Genomic DNA, 17,111 nt, shown 5'->3' with positions numbered 1-17,111 from the left:
ATGGGCCAGGGACGAAGTTGTGAGGGCCAAGACAGAGGCTTAGTTTGCTAAGATTGAGGCCGAAACTTCCAAGGACAAGGACAAGGAGGAGGCTTACGATGCGGGGGTGGCTGAAACCCAGGCCATCCTTAAAGGTCAAATCCCTGGTGTATGCAGGCTATACTACTCCCAGGTTTGGAATGAGGCTCTCAAACAAGCTAGGGTGAAGGCTTCATCCGACTTGTGAAAGGCAGAGAGCGTGTTTTATCCTCCGGCCATCTACGAGACCGCCTCCATCAGCTCAGAGACTATGAGGGCTCCACAGGAGACTGAGGCTGTTCAGTTGGAAGCTGCTCAGGTCGTTCTCACTCCGGACGAGCCGACTAAGGGAGGAGAGCTTCATGGAGCGCCAGACATACCTAGAGGCCCGACTCTTGAAGTGTCCCAGGAAGCTGCCAAGTCCACAGTCAGTGCTCGGATCTCTGATGCCGAGGAGCCGACCCTCTTAGTTCAGCCCCTTCAGGCGATTCCCCTTGCTGATGTCTCCGAGGGCATCGAGGCTAATCCTGCTCAGCCCTCCCAGGAAGGGGATGTCTCTTAAGGTCCCGAGACTAATCCTGCTCAGCCTTCCCAAGAAGTTGCCAAAACGAAATTGAAGAAGTAGAAGCCATGACCAACTTTTGTATTTGTTTCTAGTTTAACTGTTAATTAGTTTCCCTTTTGTTTTGAGGACCTTAGAGTTTGCTTGTAATTAAACTCTTTGACCACATGTATGAAATTCTTTTCTTCATTTTTCCTTTAAATTACATGCTCATTGCCCTTGCCGATATTTACTATTGTTGCGAATCTCATGGTTTTTGAACTAGTTATCTTAACATGTATGAATGGTTGTGCATATGATATATTTGGGATCACATCCCAGAATTCTAACTTACCCACACCCATGGGGCGTTGAATTTGTATCTAAACATACTTCTGGGGAACTAAAGGCATCATCTGAGGTGCCGTGCGTATTGTTGGGCCGTGTCTGGTACTTAGATTTTCTTGGAGTATCTAGTTTCCCCAAAGGTTTGAGTCCAAGGACCATGCAAGACCTTGGTTCTGTCCAAAACTTATATTTTTTGAAGTAGTTGGTTTCCCCATAGGTTTGAGTCCGAGGACCATGCAAGACCTTGGTTCTGTCCAAAACTTATATTTTTTCTTAAAGTAGTTGGTTTCCCTATAAGTTTGAGTCCGAGGACCATACAAGACCTTGGTTCTGTCCAAAACTTATATTTTTTGAAGTAGTTGGTTTCCCCATAGGTTTGAGTCCAAGGACCATGTAAGACCTTGGTTCTGTCCAAAACTTATAGGAATTCGGTGAATCGGGCTACTGGACCCGCGAGGATTAGCCCCTTGACAAAGGTGTATGCGGTATAAACTTAATATTGGAAGCCCCTAGAACTGCCTGTGCCACTGGCACTTCGAAGTGCAATTTTGAGTGGGAGCTGAGTTAGGACAACAACTGCGTGCTGTTGGAAATGATGGAGGAGCTTCCGCATAGCTTGCACAACTGCCAAAGTTATTTCTTTCGAGGGACCCTCGTTGATAGGGGTTTGATCCTACCATGACTAATCGCTGCCTGCGCCAATACACAAGTCTTCCCACAGATGGCGCCAATTGTAAGGACTCAATTTGTAACGACCCCAAATTGGTTTATTGGGTTCGAACGTTAAAAGTCCAAACAATAAATTTGTAGAGAGTGGGCTAAAAGGCTAGGCCTTGGTCGTCGGACAGTTGTTAGTCATGATGTTCATGATGGTCGCACAGGGGTGAACTAAGTTTGTCCAAAAAGACTTTCTCTCTGACACAGCCTGAGAGGCTTCAGTCATTGGACCTCGTTCGATGAGCTTAATGTTCTTATTATTCCTTTTATTTTCGGTTCCAATGGTTCAAGAGTTCCTCCCATGGTTCTCGAGTTTTCTTTTGGCGCATGAATTCTTACATTATATAGCCCCTCTCAGTTGATCCTGACCTTCCATCTGTTGATCAGGCAGGTAACTACTCGAGTGCCTGTCCCATCAGTCGCCTTCCCGCACTTTCTGTTAGTTGCAATAACCGAAACCACACTGTTCATGGGTCTTTTCCCATCAATGTGGCTAGGACGTTTGTTGGCACATTTAATGCGGAGGTGACGTCTTTTCCTTGAACTGCTCCCACACTGTACTCCCATGCGAGTCCTATTCTACTCGCCTTTTCTTCTGGGAGTGCTTTGGGGGCTGCCTTTGATGACGTGTCGTTCTTCCCTTCTAGGCCTTGGGATGCCGAGGACAGGGTCATCCTCGGCTACATCTCTAGGCCATTTGGACTTTCGCTGCATGTTCTCGACAACGGCTCTCCTCGGCGCGGGCCTTGGGCCCTAATGGAAAGTGGGCCGGGATCACAAATTCTCTGGCCCCACAATTGGCTTAGGAATAGGATCCCTCAATATAAAGGTTTTGGATGGGGTATAAGATACTTCAAAATTATTAGGGTTTACCCCCATGGAATTCTTAAAATCATATTTATTAATTTCAAAAAGAGTTTATTAGATTTGGCTACATAAATAAATACAAAATGGTATAGCTAACATTTGGTTAAAAATGATATGGCAAAATCCAATATACTTATTTCAAAATTGATGGATATGATTACAAATTTCATGATAAAGTTATAGTAAAACTCTTGAGGATTTTAATCCGAATAGACAAACAAAGATTAATAAAACTATTATTTAAACTTTCATAAAACCTAGAGATCTAAAAAAGGCATGAGTGAAAGAAATTTAATAGGCAAGAGTTCTCGTAATGTGAGTATACATTTTATTTTGTTATTTTAGGATTCTTTGAAGATGCAAATTCAGTGTTGTTGAGTATTAGAATTAATTAAATGGTCGAGGGACTTTTATGAAAATTGAATTTCCTAGAAGTGACTAGACGTAAGTTATACTAATGGTGGGAATTTGATCGCTAATACTATGTTTGGTTGGAGTGAGAAAAGGAAATATGTAAAAGAAAATTTTGGGGAGAGTGGGGGAATTAGGTTTTTTCCACAATTTGATTGTGGAGAGAAAATGGAGGGGAAGGAAAATGCGGGCTGATTTTCCACTTGGGCCCATGAAACAGAATTTCTCCAAAATGGAGAGATGGAGGGGCGAAAATGGATAGATATTTAAAAGGACTTTTCCATATTCCCAACTAAATGGAGCCTAAGCCAAAAAACTTGGGAGAAAGGTCCACATAGCATTGCATGCAATCATAAATCTTGTCCCAGAAAGGATTGTGAGTTTGTAACTAAACCAACCCAAGGTTCGATTAGTCTATCACCATTTTATATCTATTTAAATTATTAATTATGTAGTAGAATGTAAGCAACTCATTTAAAAATAGATTGATTAGTTTTTTTTGAACCCTGTGGTAAAGTTAACCTAAGAAGTTTAAACAATCTAAATCTGCTTCTCATAATGCCATCTCTAGAGCCCAATCAATATATGTTCCACTATAGATTATGGTTTTTCACCCCAAGTAGTAGATTATCAAGCAAAATACCCCCAAAAAAAAAAGGAAGAAAGAAAAAAGAAAAAGAAAAAGAAAAGGCCCTTAATTAGCAATTGAATGAAAAGATATAAATTTTATGTTTCAAGGATCCTTTATCTAAAATAAAAGCATAGAACGTTAGAAAAATGATGAAATTGTTACATTCATAATTTCTTAATAACTAGCTTTTGAAATAAGTACTAAAATTTGAAAATATAATATAAGGACACGATTCGTAACGAACCGTAGCGGTGTGGGGTTCGTACGTAAAAGGCCCAGACAATATGATTTATAGAGCGTGGGTGTAAAGAACTAGGTTAACTGTGGTATCTACCTCCAAGATTTTCTCTCAAGCCCGTACAAGGTTTTTTTTTTTAGTTGGTATAATGAACGTTTTTCTTTAGTCCCTAGTGCAACTCTCTCTCCCTCCTCTTACTTTCTTCTCTCCAGTTTATGTCTGTTCTTTTCTTTCCTTCTTTTTCCGATCCCCTTCTTCATGTTCTTCTTTTAGTTTATATACTCCCCCTTGCGCTCCATCCTCGCCGAACACGTGTAGGTTGTGTCCGGGGGATTTCTTTCTGTCCCATCTGGCACCTCCTGGTACTTCCTATGGGCAGCTGTAAGGCTGCTTCCTTACTGTTCATGTATCACCTCCACATTAATGCGGCCAGAGAGTTGGTTGAGAGGTCATTAATGCGGAGGCAGCTGTAGTTTCAAATATTTGTTTGCCTTATCTCTTTCATCTTTAGTTGGCTACTCTACCCTTTGAGATGACCTAATTCTGAGATCTGATCGCGACGAGACCACGTCCTGATCGTCCTCGGACGCGTACTGCCGAGGAGCATGATGTCCTCGGACGGGTATACGGCCTCGGATGGGCCACTAGCCCAACAATCCTCAACCAATTCTGAATCCTATGGGCCTATCAATCGAACGATCCCCACATATAAAATTGCACTTTAATTTTGTGTCAATTGTATTCACTTTCAAATTTTTGCAACCTTATGAATGTGTACACTTTTGATTGATTTTGCAACCTTATGAATGTGTACAACTTATTACTTATTACATATAATTGTGATTATTTTTAATTGTATTCATGTATATTCAGGAGTTATAAGCTAGTTTACTTATTTGCCTATTGTTTTATCCCCAATAAATAGGTAGTTAGCAAACTGTGGGTATTAATTAACTCAACTAGTAAAGTCTTTTGTTGTTGAATAAGAGATTTGAAGTTTGATCTCCGTCTACACCAAAAAATTTATTGGTGTCTTGATCTAATAAAAAAAAAAAAAATCGTTAGGAGCAGATATTATAAGTTAAAACTCTCTCTAAATAAAAAGGTAGTTAATAGAACATTAAGAAATGGGTATAAAATAAAATGTGCAATGACAATTGACACATAAACTTATCCGTATATGCTTTCTTTCTCACCCAATTCAAAAGTGTGCCTCCCAATATGAAAGGTTAGGTCAGACTTCCACCTCCCCACTTGCACTTGTTTCTTCTTCCTTTTTATTTATAGGTTTTTAAGTGAGTGATAGTAGATTCGAGCCCTAAACCTTTTAATTGGAAGAATCTGACTATATTATTGAATTACAAGATTTTGGACGATTTTCCTTTTATAACCTGGTTATTTTAATTAATCTAAATAAATGGACAAATCCAACAAGGTTTTATTCTAACTAAATGAGTTGAATTACGTATAAATATCTCTTATTTTATGCTCTGTTTAATTGCTTTGAAGTAAAATATTATTCGGAAAATATTTTCTTATTTTTAGGTATTTGTTTGCAAGTACTATGTGGTTAAATTTGGTAAAATATTTTACAAAAACTCATACTGACTTAAATGATAATGATAATGTAATACGAATTATCAATGCATTATATCTATGATAATCCTAATTTACCGGTTTGACATCTGATTTAACGCCTCCCCTAGAAAACAAACAAACAGATGGGTGAAATCCACTTAAATTATGTTTACTTCATTCAGATGTATTTCTCAATTCTTATACAATTATTAAGATAAAATTCCATATCATTCAAAGCGTCCAATCAATTTGATATTTGCACTGTAAACTACGCAGATTCAAAGTAATTGAAAAATGTACGAATATTCATTATCACAAACATCATAAACCTGCCTACCACTTCCTTGCAAGAATTTGACAAGTATCATTGAATATTTTACTTGGAATTGCAAATTGGCAATCCTATCTTCATGCTTTTCTTTTTCTTTTGTTCTTTTTCTTGGGTTGTGATTTGTGAAAGCAAGAGTAACGAACTTCAACTTTTAATGTCATGTTAGAACTATTACACTATAACTCAACAGCTTCAAACACTATTTTTCCTGCTTTTCTTATTCCATGACTTTGAAGCCTAGCCAATACATTTGTTTTCAATGAATGAAAATGATAACTAAGCGCACAGAAAAAGAACGAGACAAAGAAATGGAAGACAATCATCGTATGAGACAATGTAAACAGTCCAAAATAGATACGATTGTACCATATTTTGTTGCTAAAAAATCATATCAATTAGATGGGTGGTGAGTGCTGACCACATCATGTTATTAATTTTTTCCTTGGGGCAATCCATACTGAGCAAGCAAGTCTTAGGGATAAGAAGCACAAGAACTTAGGCGCTGAAATTGTAATATTGATGAAGAAAATGATCCTTAAAAATCTGGACAAAGATCCATCCTGATCTTAGGCTCTTAGCTGCACTATGCAATATTGCTTGTCGCTTACAATTTCTTAGAAATGAGATCTTTGATATCTCCATTGGTTGGAGAGAAAAAGTTCACAGGGACCGGACCAATTGGGCTAATTTATCCACAGGGTTAGGTTCAATTCTCTAGCTAGGCCCAAACTAGACTAGGCCATTTATTAGCTTGCAAGTATGGTAGAATACTAACATGTGTCTAGCCTGGTCAGAAGGACTATCGGCTTTTGATGGGCTGAAACCCATCTGCGCCCTGGCCCTCAAAATTGCAATGAGTGTGATGTTGCTTGCAGGGGCACCGGAGAAATTGGTACAAGAAGCTGTAGATGCACTTCTTGATAATGGAATCCAGGGACAACCAATGATCAATCATGGCCATAAGAGTCGTGTTCGGATGTAATTGAAGGCAAAGAAGGAAGATTTCGTGAGACTCTACTTGGCAAATAGGAAAGTGGGAATACTACGTTCGCCCATTAATGTCATTGTTTTGTAAATTGTTTATATCAATAATGATCTCATACATACATTTAGTATATACATCATTTCTCTCATAATATATGTTTCACAAATGGATTGATAGGGCAACGAGTTCAAATTTGAACTTGTCATAACCTAAAAGAGTTAGGTTTTACATGCCCAACGAGGAAACACTACATAATCATTTTAGTGAAAATTCAATACACCTTCTGACACACAATCATAATCCACTGCGTGGCAGATATAGAGCATACTTTGTATTATCCAAACCATTAATCGATTTTCCTATTAACTTCGAGGGATAGCATATCTAATCGATTGTTGATGACGTGTTATGAAATAAAAAATTTCAAATCTCCTTCTTCCCCCTTAGGGTCAAAACTTGTTAAAAAATACAAACAAAACAGTCAATTTGCCCATTAATTCTATTAGTATTCAATGCAAGTTGTGCATGAAACATGCATGTAGACATATTGGCATTTCCCAACATCGAAACCCGCCCGCCATTTTCTAGCAAAGAGAAAACCGGTATAGTTGATAACTATCAAGTAATTTGAAATTGCTGTCTACCAATCTTTTGTTCTATTACTATAATGGAGGAAATTTCAATCCATCAATTATAATTCCGTCATTTCCAAAAGTCTAAATTGTTTTTACAATTCTCGTTCCATATACAACCTGAGGGATCTGGTATATTAACATCATCAATAATTTGATAAATTCACAGATTTATTTGTGCTCAACCTTGGTGGTGGCCCCTCCCAAATTCAGTGAACGTATTTTGAAACATTCAGGCCTCTGTAATGAATCACCCACTAGTCCAGAAATTGAGTTCGAACCAACATTCAAACCCAAGCTTTGCCCGGTAGTTGAAACTTGAAACATTCAAACCTCTTTGCTTGACAAGACCTTTCACTCTGGTTAACTCGTCAATCACTTCTCTTGCTTCTTCTGCTACTGTATTTGTACATGTCCTCAGTGGCATTGCTTGAAAATTGTAACAGTTATGCATGAACTGGGATTCTGTCTCCATGCATGAATGTTTTGGAACTATGATTTTGAGTATGAATGGCTGTTGTGGATAGAGAAACTTTTATCGGTTTTGGAGTTTAAGATTGAGGTGATAATGTGTCTTGGGGCGTGGGTGATGACTTGTAACACGTAACATTTGTGTGTGTGGGTGTGGAGGGTTGAGGAATTTGAAGCAATAACAGTGATTCATTGTGGACTTGGACTTGTATTATGTTTACCGAGAGTAGATAGGGATTTGAAAGAAATAGGCTCTACAGCTAGGTTTGTTATTATGTTTATGGAAGACTTGTGGGTTTGGCTTCGGTTTATATATGGGAGGCCCTGAACAATTTTTACTTACCAAAAAATGAAAGGAAGAAATATTTGACATTTGACATTTCAATGTCACAATAGCAACTTGTGGAACTGGAAGACTAGTTCTTAGCGTTGGAGAATTGAGATTTACATGTTATGAGTCTATTAAGGTCTGTTTGGTTGGAGAGATGGAAAAGTGGGAGGATAGAAAATGGTAAGAGGATGAAAAAGTGAGAGGATGAAAAAGTGAGAGGATAGAAAAGATTTTATTTTCTCTTCATTTTGTTTGGTTGGGAGTAGAAAAGTAGAGGGATGGAAAAAATAAGTTTGAATAAATTTACCTATATACTCGTGTTAAAGAATGATGCCTAATTAAAACAAAAAAGTGACAAATAACTACAAAAAAGAGCAATCACCCAAATTTATTATTAAAAAAAAAAATCATGTCCAAAAAAAGAAAAAATCATGTCTAGTTAAAAAAAAAAAAAAAAAAAAAAAAAAAAAACAACTATCAAGCCCAAACCCTAGAAAAAAAAAAGAAAAAATAAAGAAAAAAAATGAAGGGCAACGTTACTGCCCAGAAGAGGAAAAAAAAAAAAAAAAGCAACAAGACAACGTTATTGCCCAAGGGAGAAGAAAGGAAATAAAATAAAGGCAACTTGAAGAAGCCCATGTGCACATGCATATGGGCATTTTTGTCAATCATGAAAATATGCATTTCCACTCAGTTTTCTCTCCATTTTGGGGAGAAAATATTTTGGTAGGTATAGGGAGAAAACATCTGGGTCCCACAACTTATTTTCCATCCTTCTTACCTAATCTTTAATTTAGTTGAAAATTTTGCGTTGACATTGTCTACTATTGGCAAAAGCAGGGTTAGCTAGGTTCAGTGAGCTTGCAACTGATCACTTGCAAGGCTTTAAATCTAAGGATAAGAAGCTCGATAATTACTAGTGCACATACTAGAGTGTGTGTGATAAAGATGCCACTCAAAATTTAGGTATATTTACTTGAAGTACTGCACATTAAATTTTCAACTAAATTAAAGGTTAAAATATCATTTTCGTTTCTAAACTTTCGCAAAAGTTCGTTTTTTTGTCCATAAACTTTCAAAAGTTTGTTTTTCATTCCTAAATTTTACAAAACATTCTACTTTTCATCCTTCTGTCTATATTCATTAGTTTATATCCTATGTGGCGTAACGGAGTATTGACATGGTAACTGACTTGGAATAAACCATTTTATCACACATACTCTAGTGTACACTTAGTATATGCAAGTCACAATCTACAAGACAATGTGTGTACACTAGAGTGTGTGTGATAAAGACACCACTCAAAATTTAGGTATATTTACTTGAAGTGTTGCATATTAAAATTTTCAACTAAATTAAAGGTTAACATATCATTTTTGTCTCTAAACTTTCGTGAAAGTTCATTTTTTGTTCCTAAACTTTCAAAAGTTTATTTATTTATTTATTTATTTTTTTTATTTCTAAACTTTACAAAACATTCTACTTTTCATCTTTCTGTCTATGTCCGTTAGTTTATGTCCTATGTAGCGTAACGGAGTACTAATGTGGTAACTGACTTGGAATAAACCTTTTTATTTAAAAAAAATATATGGACACATGGCTTACAATGATTCGTGCATGTGGATTAAATATTTTAGTGAGACAAATTTATCCTTCACACTTTTCCCAGTAGTGAGTTAATCCTGATAGAAAATCTCCAAACTGAAAACCCCATTGCCCAAACATGAAAACTGAATACCCAATGTCGAACCCTTCCGGGGCTATAGCTTCAACTACAAACTCATTTCACAAGAAGTATTGCTACACACATATAGCTTAAAATCAGGCAAAAGTTTTAAGTCCCAAACTATAAAATACTTTTATTTTTTGCTTTGTTCAAGAAATTGTTGTTTATGCGTATCCAAACTTACCAACTAATTAATCAAGGTAGTGGGCTCCAAGTTATCTTTTCTTTTCAAATCTATGAGCAAATACGGAATGAAAGGATTTTTTTCAACCAAGGGCTCAAGATTTCATTGGGCTCGTACGGGTTAGCGTAACTGTATCTTGCTTTTGTTGCTGGCGCTGAGATCTCTTCTAAGAGAAGCTTGGTGCAGTTGGTCGTGACTCGTGAGAATAAGGAAGAAAGAATCATTAAGGGGTAAATTTGTCTCACTAAAGTATTTAATCCATATTTACGAATCATTGTGAGCCATGTGTCCATATTTAAAAAAATAAATAAAATGGTTTAATCTAAGTCAATTACCACGTCAGTATTTTGTTAGGCCACGTAGGACATAAACTAACTGACATAGATGAAATGATGAAAAGTAAAACATTTTGCAAAGTTTAGGGATGAAAACAAAATTTTGAAAGTTTGGGGACAAAAAATGAAACTTTCATAAAAGTTTAGGAATGAAAATGATATTTTACCCTAAATTAAAATACATAATTTCCTTCAATGATAGGGGTGTCAAAATTGGACATAACCCGCGAACCTGACACGATTTAACATGAAATTAGTAGGTTATAGGTTGAGACTTAATGGGTTCATGTCATATTTAAATTGACACGACTGACCCATTTAATAAATATGTTGGGTTTAGGGGTGTCCAACAAAACCGCAGACCCAACCCACCCAGCCAAATCGATCGGACCCAAACCGGAAACCGTTCGACTCGACTACCTGGTGGTCGGTGGCGGGTCCTTGCCATCCCAAACCGATTCTAGCGGGTCGGATGGCAGGTCTTCCCTTCCAAAATCCGATCCACCCGACCCGACCGTGTATATAACCCAGTTCTTATTCATTCGATACTCTCCACTCCAGTTCAGACCATCACCAGCTCACTCACCTTCAGTTTCTCTGTCCACTCGCTCGCTCAGTCTCGCCTCAAAGTCTCACGCTCTCGATCTCTCTCACGCTCAACAGCCAACACCATCGTCGATCTGAATCTTTAGATCTTCGAACCTCCACCATCGCTTCATCACACCATCACCGATCTGAATCTTTAGATCTTCGAACATCGCACCATTGCTGAGCTACGGATCTCTTTCATCGCACCATCGCTGAGCTATGGATCTCCTTCATCGCACCATCGCCGTCGATCTGCCAGTAACACTCTTTATTTCTTCGTTTTAGTCTCATGCAAGTTCAGATCTGCTATTATTTCTCTCCATTTTTGTCTGGGTTCTTCAGATTTATGGTTACTGATATTTGGGTCTGTAGATTTGTTCTTAAGATTTGTGAAATTTGTACCCAGTTTCGTCTTTGTTTTCTGTCTTTCGGTCGAGTTGGGTCCAACCGTCGTCCACCCGAGCCCGATCCGACTCGACCCGTTGTTTTTCGTGGTCGGCGGCGGGTCCGCTGTCCTTCAACCCGTCAGAGTCGAGTCAGTTCCAGGTTGAGCCCAAACTCGATCCGACCCGACCCGACCCGTGGACACCCCTAGTTGGGTTAGTGTCCATTACATGAAACTTGTTTGATCTGTCTAACCTATTTAATTAAATGACATTTTACTAATATACTCTTCAAACCTTAGGTATATAAATTTATTAGTTGTTGTGATTTATTTTCTTTGACATATTATGATTGGTTATTTATGATATTGACATATCCTTTAGTTTTGAATGATTATTTGTGATGCAGTTACTTGTTAATTCTAAATTTTATATTAAAAATATTTATTTATTTGGTTTTTCATAATTCATATCAATTTGGTTAATACTAAAATTAGTTTTGTTTTGTTTTTTTTTTTTTTTTTTTTTTTTTTTTTTTTTTTTTTTTTTTTAAAATCTAATAAACAGGTCAATATGACTGACCCATTTAATAAATAGGTTGTGTTAGGGTTAAAGAATCTTGGCCTGTTTAATAAATATATCAGGTTAGGGTTGACCTATATAGTCGAATACTCATGAGTCAACACGATACGAACCCGACACGCAGACACAAATTGCGACCCCTATTCAATGATAATGAAACACAAATATTATAATCTTTTTCTATGATAATTAAGTTCAATACCATTATATACTTGAATTTAATTAAAAATCTAATGTATTGAATCTATGGAACTCTACATAAATTTTATCCATTGAATTGTACAAGGATAAGGATAGAATAACCTAAAATTTTTAATGATAAAATAAAATACTAGATAAACTACAAAAATTACAACACAAGCCGAATTTATTATTATACTAATTATAAGTATTTTGTAATAATATTGATAGTACTTCTAGAATTTTTCCAAATGATAGTGGTAGTAAACTAGTGATGATAATTAAAATAAAAAATAAAAAAAATAAAAATCTTACGCATTTTTAGTCGAAATCCTATTCTCTTGCTCACAAGATGATATTTCATTAACTTGAGTTGATCCAACCATAGGAGAAGAAAATTTATAAAAATTAATATTTGATGAAACTTTAAGAATCCACAAACAATACGTTTCAAAAAAAAAAAAAAAAAAAATTAAAAGGAAAGAAGGCAAACGAAACTGGCCCTTAAACATCTCAAATGTCAGCCCAATGGACTGAGGCTAGTAGGTTTGAGATGGGAATTGGACCTAATCAATTACAATCAAAAGCCCAACCAGAAAGCTTATGGGCCAAAAAAGTTGTATCCTTTTTGTTGACTATATTTTCAAATGTTTAGAGGTACCAATTGTTGCAAAGGCCGAATGGCCAATGTTACATATATATATGAAAGTGACCATTTTGCATTATCCATGCACCAAGCATTTTATTTCTTGCTCCATCGATCTTTAAATTCCGGTAGAAAGGATTTTCTTTCACCATCATCGACAACAAGTTCTGTACTATATATCAACCCAAACAAGTGTCTATGACCAAGAAAAAGTTAGGTCCATTTTCAAAAGAATCAAACAATTCTCTCTGTACGCACTACAAGTTAGAAAAAAAAAAATCGATAGCTTTCAATCCATATACATTTTCACTTATTGGGTTCCTCCTTCACAACGCCTCCTCTTACATTTACTGTTCGAACTTTGAAACGCTCTAGCTTCCTTGATGCCCATCCAGAACGACCGTAAGCAGAGGTTGAGTTGATATTCCAATCCATTTGCATTGATCTTGTGGGGTGGAGAAAATTTTTGAAGCTCAGAACGATGATTTCTTGAGGAGTTTTTAGGTTTTGAAGAGAGTAGAAGTTGAAGAAATTGATAATAGCTTTGAAAGAAAATGAAATAAGAGGCACAAAGTACGTACGTTTGTATGGGTGGCTTAAAGGGCTTTTCCATTTTTTTTTTTTTTTTTTCTGAGAATGAGGTGGCTTAAAGGCCCTGGCTTTGCTATTTATATATATGAATAGTACATGCGAATTTGCAACTGGTTGACTAAATCAAAATTCAAATTTCAAATGTGAAACACGCAATTTATATGGGCGTAACGTGTACGTAGATGATGTGGTCAATGACAGGCGCCACCTTATCGCTAGGGTGGTCCTGGCATCAAGGTGGTCTTGGAAAAAGAAAATTATATATAAAATTTTTTATTATTTATTTATTTACTTTAAAAAAATTTTTTGAGACTATCTTGAGTTTTTTTATGCCAATAAAATTAAATTTTGGTCTATAATTTGAGTAACTTAACAATATATTGGGGTTTTTCAAGCAAAAAGGAAAAACTCAAAAAAAAAAAAAAATCGGAACTAAAATATGGAAAAAAAAATATATAATAAAACTACTAAAGGTTGGACAGTGGTTTGATTCCTTAACTAAGCACACAGTCCAATATAACACAATTTTCAACATTTTATTATTATTTATTATTAATTTTCCTCATTAGACATATATTACTTCTCATTTTTTTAAATTTTTTTCTCTTGTTTATTCTTAACCACACACGTCTTCGTGTGTGTTTGGATAAATTATTTTTAGCCAGCTTATTTTACTATTTAACTTATTTTTGCTACTATTCATGGGTCCTACTGCACTTTTTAGTACTATTTATGGACCCACTGTACTATTTTAGCTAATCTTTACCTTTATTTACAGTATTTTCTGCAAAAAATTTTCAGTTTTGGCAAAATAAGCGGTTCCTAAACACTTTTACATCTACGTTTTAAATTTTATTACATCTTCATCTACACTTTTACATCTACGTTTTGCCTTCCTCCTTATTCGTAACTTCTGTGTCTTCTACCAATACCAGTGCGTTAGTGTCTCTTCTCAAGTTTTGAGTTTCAAATATCTCAATACGATTTTTTTTAGCCATACAAGTACCTTTGTTCATTTCTTTTTCTTTTCATTTTTTTTTCTTTTTGAGGTTTTTTGATATACATAATGCAAATTTGTTTTGGTTTTAAGAACAATTTTTTTTTTTTTTTAAGCACAAACTTCATGTCGGTCAAATCTTGAATTTCGGTCGGTATTTACTGAAACGTCCTGAAACACCCGAAATAGACTGTAATGACCTGAAATTTTTTTAAAGTGGAATAGGGTGGGTTACTGTTCCAGTTTGTTCAACGGCACAGTATTTTCCGGCCGTTTCGACCGGAATAGAATGAAATTAATAATGTGGGTACCTAAGGCATGCTTGGCAATGTCCTAGGCATGCATGCAACGTCCTTGGCCATCCTCGGCATGCTTTGCAACGTCCTCGGCATGCTTGGCAATGTTTTTGGCCGATCTCGGCATGCATGCAAAGTCCTAGTCGTCCTACATCGAATAGAAATCCCCCCACTTTCTACCTTATAAGCTTTGAAGCGAAGGAGTAGTGTACCACTACTCCTTGTGGACTTAATAATTTCAAGGCATCATTCACTTGCGGACTTAATAATGAACTCGTCCACTTGTGGACTTAATAATTTCAAGGCATCCCTATGAGATGAACTTGTTCACTTGTGGACTAAATAATGAACTCGTCCGCTTATGGACTTTTACTGATTTCAAGGTATCCCCATGGGATGAACTCATCCACTTGTGAACTTAATCACAGATGTAGTTTCGTAGAGACATATACATACACAGGTAATATCTGAATAACTCCTCTTATTGTGATAAATGCATGCATAAGTAAAAATTGTTCTTGAAATAATAAAAGCCTGCCATTTGGGCTTAAAAAGTAAAAATTAAATGAAAATAAATAAACCAGAAATGAGGATTGATGCTCTACATGCTTTCATCTACTGGTAGTATTTCTTGGGTGCTCGGTGTTCCATGGGTGGTGCAACTTCTGCCCATCTAGCGTCTCCAGGTGGTAGGTGCCTTTCTTCTGCCATGAAGTGATTCTATAGGGTCCTTTCCAATTAGGTCCTAGCTTTCTCTTGGAGGGATCTCTTGTGGTGCTTGTCACCTTCCTCAAGACAAGGTCTATAACTTGGAAGTTCCTGTGCCTTACTTTGGAGTTATAGTGCTTGGCCATGAGGTCTTGGTATCGTGCTAACCTTTGTTTAGTGGTTGCTCTGACTTCATCCACTAAGTTAAGTTATAGGCACATGGCTTCATCGTTCATATTCTCATCATGGTTCTCCACTCTGTAGCTTGTGAGTTTTACCTCAATTGGGATAACGGCTTCGCTCCCGTATGCTAGTCGAAACGGTGTCTCTCCTATACGTGTCTTGGCTGTCGTACTGTATGCCCATAGTACGCTTGGCAACTCTTCAGGCCATATACCCTTTGCCCCCTCGAGTTGAGTCTTGATGATTTTAAGCAAGGATTAATTCGTGACCTCAACTTGCTCGTTAGCCTGAGGGTGGGCAGGTGAGGTGTAGTGATTCTTAATCCCCAACTGTGAGCAAAAATCTCTTGTTGAACTACTTTCCGTTATTTGAGATCAAGACTCTAGGGATCTCGTACTTGCAGATGATGTTTCTCTAAACGAAACTTCACACATTTTTCTCCGTGATGGTGGCTAAGGTTTCAGCTTCTACCTATTTGATAAAGTAATCTATGCTAACCACTAAAAACTTCAGCTGTCTTATCACTGTTGGGAATGGGCCTATGATGTCCAATCCCCATTGAGCAAAATGTCACGGGGTTGTCATTGGAGTGAGCTCTTCCGTTAACTATCTGATGATGTTGCTGAACTTTTGACACTTGTCGCAAGCTTTAACATAGGCTTAGGCATCCTTTTGCATGGTAAGCCAATAGTATCCTACCCGAATTAGCTTGTGTACTAAGGACCATGACCTTAAATGGTGCCCGCAGATCCCCTTATAGACTTCTCTCATGACATAGTCTGCTTCCTTGGGGCTTAAGTATCTTAGGTACGGTCGGGAGAAGCCTCTTTTGTACAAGACATCCTTTATCAGGATGAATCATGCCACCTGAACCTTCATCTTCCTTGTGGCCTCCTTACCGTCAGGTAATGTGCCATCTTTCAAGTAGGAGACTAACGGTGTGGTCCAGTTGCCTTTAGAACCTATCTCCTGCTTATCGATGCCATCTATTAATGGTGAAAGCTGTACAAAAGAAAGTACCTTACTGAGGATGAGCATGTGTTCTGCTGATGCGACCTTAGCAAGACGGTCAACATGTTCGTTCTCTTCCCTTAGGATTTGAACAAACTTGGCTTGAAGGTCATCCACACGTTTCCTTACTTGCTTTAGGTACTTCTTCACCCTTTCACTTTTGCATTCATAATCTCTATTTACCTGACTTGTGACTACTTGGGAGTCACAATAAACAACCACACTTATGGCCCCTGCTATTTTGGCGAGATCTAGTCTTACCACTAGAGTTTCGTACTCTGCCTCATTGTTAATCGTAGGAAAGTCGAGACAAACCATGCATTCGATCTTGTCCCCTTCTGGAGAGTGGAGTACTATGCTTGCTCCGCTAGCCTGCTTGTTGGATGATCCGTTCGTATGGATACTCCACTAAGGATGCTCTTCTGCCCTTTGGCCTTCCCTATTGTCAAATTTTGCAATGAAGTTAGTGACCACCTGTCCCTTTATAGCAGTGTATGGGCGGTATTGTATGTTGAATTCGCTTAACTCAATTGCCCATAGTGCCATCTGTCCAATGGCTTCAGGACTACTCATTGCTCTCCGTAGAGGCTTGTCTGTCAGAA

Source organism: Quercus lobata, chromosome 7 (assembly GCF_001633185.2).
Source record: "Quercus lobata isolate SW786 chromosome 7, ValleyOak3.0 Primary Assembly, whole genome shotgun sequence".
NCBI lineage: Eukaryota > Viridiplantae > Streptophyta > Magnoliopsida > Fagales > Fagaceae > Quercus > Quercus lobata.
The sequence above is the reverse complement of the archived record's forward strand: the minus strand, read 5'-3'. Positions refer to the sequence as shown.